We start from the raw sequence: 6,879 nt of genomic DNA on the forward strand, positions 1-6,879 counted from the left end.
CCACCTAAAACCAACAATCGACACCTAGATTAGGAAGCGTCTTTGGCATGGTCTCGCTTTCATGATATCATGCAACTCAATCGCCACCTAAAACCAAGATTCGACACCTAGATTAGGAAGCGTCTTTGGCATGGTATCGCTTTCATGATATCATGCAACTCAATCACCACCTAAACCCAACAATCGACACCTAGATTAGGAAGCGTCATTGGCATGGTATCGATTTCATGAATAGAAATTTTAGGGAAATAAGTACACAACCCAGATTCAAACTTTATCTGTGACAAAACCCATCCTACACATCCTATGTAAAAACACAACTTCACAAGGTGTTATTAGAGGATGAACATTGTGGAGATCATGTTTGCGTGACTTGGAGCGTCAACCAGCTCTTTCATTAGGTGACAATAATTGGCAATGCAACTGAGCTCCATGGAACAGCATAGAAAATCCCAAATTAGAGATAATTTGTCCTGGGCTGAAGATAATTTGAGCCAAGATTATCAAACTAGCACTTACTCTAAAATATACCTGTCCAAGTAAAGGCAGAGAAACAAAGATATCTTATGGTGAGCGTTGTGCTCCTTACGTTCTAGCAAGCAACCAAACTTGTAGGCCATAAGATGGAAAGGGAACAAGGGTGATACATGTGCGGAGAGCCAGCATGAAAGGTTCTTGGAAACACAAAGTGCTGAGACCAGAGAGGTTGCAAAGCACAGGGAAGCCCATACGGTTACAGTGGAGAAGTGTGGCTCACTGGTTAGAGGAGGCAGACCCTGAAGGAGAGGTCAGACCCGGGACCAGGGTTCAATTCCCAACACGGCAGGGTCTTGAGCCCAAATGTCCACGGACTTGATAATTCTCGATTCGGTGTCTACTCGAATCATGGGTTCACACTCTGCAGCTCTGGGCATCAGCCTGCTTAATCTCCACTACGCTCCCCCCCTCGCGGCGGGATGCCTAGCTTCACCTTGGGGATGCCCAGTACGGGTTATCTCACAGGGAAAAGCCAGGACAGGTTCCCAAAGCAAGCGCCTTGAGACCTTGCGGTGACAAGGCGCTATATAAGAACCTTTGACATGACATGACAGGATAAAGGAGATTAAATAATCTACTAATTTCTGTAATAACTTGTTAATACACAGTCTAAAGTTAGACCAGCCAATAAACAGATTTAAGAGACGAATCAGACCACTCCGGATTGCCTGGAACAACACGGGGTCAAGAGAGTAGAGCCCAAGTGAAAGCCTTTTAATGTTTGAACCCAGCTCTCTAATCTGCAATTATGTGATATTTTTCACTGACTACATCAGAGGGTTGGTTTGTGTTAAGACCTGTCAGCATTAGGGGTAATCTTCCCCCAAACTCTTTGCCTCCTTAACTCCTCTTCTTGATGAATCTTTTTGTTGGCCTTAAACATATTAAAGCCAGAAACACTAAGGGGTGGGAGCAGAAATTTCGACTTGGGCCAGTCATTGCATTTATTAAATGGAGGTTAAACAATAATAAGAGCGTAAATGGGGTTACCAAAGTTGCCCCTTCTGTAAGCCCAACGCAGCAAAACTTTTACATTGGACTGCATTTTGTACATTCTTTATTTTTATTTTTACTGTTTTTAGAGAACAGAATATTCGGAAAGTAAACCACTGATGGCATTTGTGATGAAATGTGAATGTATGAGATTATGTTGCAAACTTGGATTTTTTTTTAAAGAAACAAAACAACAGACAATATAATAATTATCATACACAATTAGTTTTTTGTGAACATTTTGGAGGCTTTTGAGCATCAGACCATCAAACTTGACTACGTTTCCGCCCTAGCACTTTTTAGCATCTTTGTATAATACAGAACAGCAAATGCACATCATATTCTTGAGGATGATGTCATTTCTAACCCACAGCAGGGATGCATTACCTCTTATGTGCACTTTAAAGCATCATTTATAGCACATTTAGTCAGATTCTAACGGTCCACATATGATTTGTTTATAAGAATCTTATACAACATTTATTGCATTTGTACACATCATATTTAGCTGGTAATCCTTCAAAAGAGTTAGGCTGACTTCAGGCACAGCTGAGAGCTAGACTTTACTGTTGGCCTCTGCCTGGCACCCTGAGAGTCAATAGTGCCTTCTCCTGGGGTCCAGGGGGCCTTAGAAGTGTACGCCTTTAGATGTTTGGGCACCAGTAGAAAGTCTGGAAACTTTGGTAAACTTTTCCTGCAGAACTTCGGCAGGAACTGCCAGTAAAAGTATCTGACAGGCAGTTCCACAGAGTCATACTGAATTTCAGCTTCGAACCACCACTCAAAGGTCCTCTGAATAAACGTTGGGACTTATAACATTTTCAGGTAGAAGTTTCCTAAGCTCCAAAGCTTCAACAGAATCAACTTACTTCATGTTTTCAGCCTCCGTTCCACAGCGGCGGCTACAATTTCAGCGGGGAGAATTGTTCTTCTCAAACAGTGACAAACCGCTTTGGGACTTTGGAGAAATGTCAATGCTTTTCTTCTCAAAAAGTGACAAGGTCCTTTTCTGACATGGAAATTTCAAGAGTTTTGTCTTACAGACCTTTACCGGGACGAATCCACTTGGTGAATTCAACCAGGACTTCATTGTGGTCAGCCTCAAACTGCGCTTAGGTCCTGGTTTTACCGCCTCCATAAACTATCATTGGTGCTTAGTGCTTTTCAGTGCTATTTCTCCTTAACCCCTTGGACGCGGCCGCGATTCTGCGCCTGTGCGGCAGAATCGCGAGTGGGCAGGTTTATGACGGCCCCCAGCCGTCATCAGCACACGAGCCCCGTGATGCATGACGGCTGGGGGCCGTCATCAGCATCGAAGGGGTTAAAGCTTTAGAAATTCATATCTCTAGTTCCTCCTTATTGGATCTTTTTGTCATTTTGCTTATTACATTTTACTCTATTTTTCTATTTCAATTTGGGATAGTTATTACTTGGGGTATTGAATGTATTACTGTTTTGGTATTGCACAAATACTTTACACATTGCCCCAAGTTAAGCCTGCCTGCTCTGTGCCGAGCTACCAGGGAGGTGAGCTCAGGTTCATTTAGGGACTTTCAGGGTTCACCCTGACAAGGGCTGCAATAGCTTCTTGACATGAATAGTCTCTCACCCCAAATAATATTGCAATTTCTTACAAATAGGAATGGATGACCACCAGGAATCTGATGAAAGTGATTGCATCTGGAGTGTTAGTAGATGAATTACTAGTAAAAGATTATAAATAATTTAAGAAATTGGGACGTTAACATGAATTGAAATTTGGTGGCAACAGGAGATATTTGATTCTTGAAACGTGGAGTAAGCAGAAAAAACAAGATTTAGACCATCGTACATCAAATAAAATCATGTTCTTACTTTCCGGTTACTTTTATTTAAGTTAAAAAAAGTTTGGTTAAGTTAAAAGGGACGGGAATGTAAGGACGGTTTTAGAAAATCTCTAATCTTACTCAATGTCAAGAGCTGGAGGCAACTATTGAGTCTTTTTCTGTTGCCGAGATTGCCGAATGTAAGGGTGGGGTGATATTTTCCTGCAGCCATAATTTAGTTGGATTGCAGAGAAACTAAGAGTACTTGCACTGCCTCTGGAAGATCTAAAGCCGCAAATGTCTGCCTGAAAAGTGTGTTCTCAAATCTCAACTCTGAACTGTTGAAGTCTTGAGCTTTCTGTTGGAAGCTGGCTGCAAGGTCATGTGCAGGATCCATATCAAGGTTAAGGAAATGTTGGCACAGCGATCTGGCAAGTGATGGATGCAACAGTCGAGGATTCTTCGCTTGTAAAGTTGGCCAGAAGGCAACAAGCGTCTTGTGTTAAGGGAGGCAAGCAACCAGGAACTCTGGGACAGAGTTGCAGAGGACAAGATCCAACAGGAGGCACAGAAGACTAAGTGAGGGAAGAATCAACAACCTACATGCGCTGCAAAAAAATATTGTGATTAAAAAACAAAACAGTAACAAGGGAGGAAACTAGATGCAAACGTTACTGGAGTGCTTGCAAGATGTTGCAAAGACAGCTCCAGCTCCTTCTATATGGAGAAACTAGAAGTAAGGGCAGGAAAATAGGAAGGGACATACAAAGGTTTATCTCCCATGTCCTTTACCAGAAGAGTTCTGGCCCACTTCTATTCCTGGTATTGTGACGGCCACCGACTCTGCACGCAATCTTGGGGTCCTATTTGGCCCTAGTCTTCAGTTAGATGCATTTGTCAACAAAACCACTGCGACATGCATGCTCCTGCTCCGGACTTTACGAAAAATTCTTCCGTTTCTCCCCCCGGCAGCTAGGATTGAAGCAGTGCGTAGTATCATCCTCAGTAGGTTAGACTACTGTAACGCACTGCTTCTAGGGTCTCCTAACATCTTGATCCTGAAGCTGCAGCGGGTTCAGGACATGGCGGCTAAGCTGGCCCTCTCCCGCCCACGCTCTGCCTCTTCATCTCTTGCACTTTTCGATCTTCATTGGTTGCCGGTGCAGCAACGGATCTGTTTTAAAGCGCCCTGCCTTGTTTTTAGAGCTTTGCACGGTCAAGGGCCAGTGATGTTGCAGGATCTATTTTCTTGGTACTCCACTGCCAGAGTTCTTAGGTCTTTGTAGGCCTTCCTGGTGACTGTTCCAAGGTTTAAAAGGGTGTGGATGGGTGGCCGCTCGTTCAGCTTTGCGGCTGCCAAACTTTGGAATTCCTTACCGATACCGTTAAGGAGTAGGCAAAATTTGTTGTCCTTTAAAAAGGACCTTAAAAGTCATCTTTTCCCAAGGGAGGCGTAGGGTGGATACATACTGGTAGTGTTGTTTTGGGTCATAGCGCCAGGATACCCTTTGGGTGACAGTTGCGCTTAATAAATATGCCAATACATACATACATACATGATGGATTAGGAAACTAGTAGACATTGTTGACAGGGAATCATTGTGGTTTGGAAAGACAAAAAGTTTCACTTCCTGTTTCAGATAAAGAGTGAAATGGAGAAGTGTCATCTACGAATCAGAACAAATGCCTAAAAACACCTAACAGTGTTTTTTACAGGTACAATGTTCACAATGAATGTCATGTTTAAGAAAAATGGTAGTAGAGCATAGTTTGCCTCCAAATAATCTCCAGGCAGAACGCAGAGAACGTGAGGGTCCAAGCCATTTGAAGAACAGCCCTGTTCATCAGCCTCCCACCTGGAGAGAACCACAGTGAAAAACACACACCAATCTCCAATACAAACTACCAAGAGGACAGTCAGGCGACTGCCTAGTAGGAGGAAGGACAGCAAAGAAGTTACCCAAATATGCCTTCCTCCAGAGAAGCCGCGCACTCGGAGATACAACACTGAATTCCAAACTTCTCCATATTCTTATCTAGCTATCTCATATTGAGATGAATAAAGATTCCATAATAAAAATGATTATTTTTTAGTATGGTGGCAAATTACTATTTGGTGACGTGCAAAATTTAACACATGGTAGGATATAAAAAAAAAGGGCAGTCAAACGGGCTGCTGCCATTGGAGGAACTGGTTGCCACTCATAAGAGGATGCTGGGAGTGATTCGGAGATATGCCTATCCAACAGGGTGATGTTTTTCGGTATGGTTTTCCAAACCCTTACCATAACTGTGGATGTAATATTTGGAACAAGACATAACCACTGCTGTTCTCCTTTTGCTGCAGCAAAGAAGTTGAATCTGTGGCTTTAAGGAAGGCAAAAAGCAGTGATGTTCAGCACAGTTCGCCATTGAAATACAGAATGGTCATGGAACCCAGAGTTCATAAGGTTACTACCAGTATTTATCAGACATTAATAAGTAACGCACAAGATAATTTTGGAAAACTGAAGAGCTGTGGACAGAGCATTATTGACCTCCTATATTACTCAGAATGGAAAGAGGCAAGATGGTTAGTTCAACAGAAGATCCTTGTTAGACCTGGCACCACTGGCGTGGGTCTCCCTTCCATTTTTGCTGTTGCCTCATGTATTTTTGCTGGTGTTACATGCTTTGGGCACTGTGCCACTGCTATCCAGTGCCACAGTGCGAGTGCTCCCTATTGTAAACAGATGTACTAATCAGTGGTTCCATGTTTGGCTATTTGGTTTACTTGTCAGACCCTAGTCTAGTGCACTGAGTGTGCCCAGGGCGTGTAATCCAAATGCTGCTTGTTAGCTTGCATCACTGGTTGTGCCACCCACAGAAGCAGCCTTGTAAAATGTGTCTAAGGTCTGCCATTGCAGAACCTGGGTGCAGTCTGGTACTGTCATGCTCACTGGGCAAGTGCACCCACTTCCCAGTCCCTAAACCTTCCCTTTTCTTCATATCAGTCAACCCTATGGTAGGCCTAAGTGCAGGGTGCATTGTAAGTATAAGGTAGGACAAGACATATAGATACCAAGTGGTTATCTAAGAAACATAGGAGAGAGAAAGGTGATCTTTGCTAATGAAGAAAGAAACCCATTAAAATTGTTCTTTAGTCATCAAAAAAGGTATTTTTATTCTTCTCACGAATTTTGTTTTCTTTTGAGCACTGCAACTTACCCTGTCAGCCTTTCAAACACTAATCTTCTGGTTGATGGTTTTCTCCTTTCGTCTGATGATCCGTACCTCATAACCCTCACTGAAGGGATTGAAGAGTTGTTTAACGGGCATCATTCGTATCCACAAAACCCAGATGATGAGGTTCCGCCAACTGGTGTGCTGATGGGTTTCTTTCTTCATTAGCAAAGATCACCTTTCTCTCTCCTATGTTTCTTAGATAACCACTTGGTATCTATATGTCCGTACATTTATAACAGTACCGACTACACAAAAACTTTTACAATTTTTTTTTACAAAGACCTTTGGTATCTTTCGTGTTTTTTTGATAGTTCAGTTG

The sequence above is a fragment of the Lissotriton helveticus genome, chromosome 8 (genome assembly GCF_964261635.1).
Source record: "Lissotriton helveticus chromosome 8, aLisHel1.1, whole genome shotgun sequence".
NCBI classification, from domain to species: domain Eukaryota; kingdom Metazoa; phylum Chordata; class Amphibia; order Caudata; family Salamandridae; genus Lissotriton; species Lissotriton helveticus.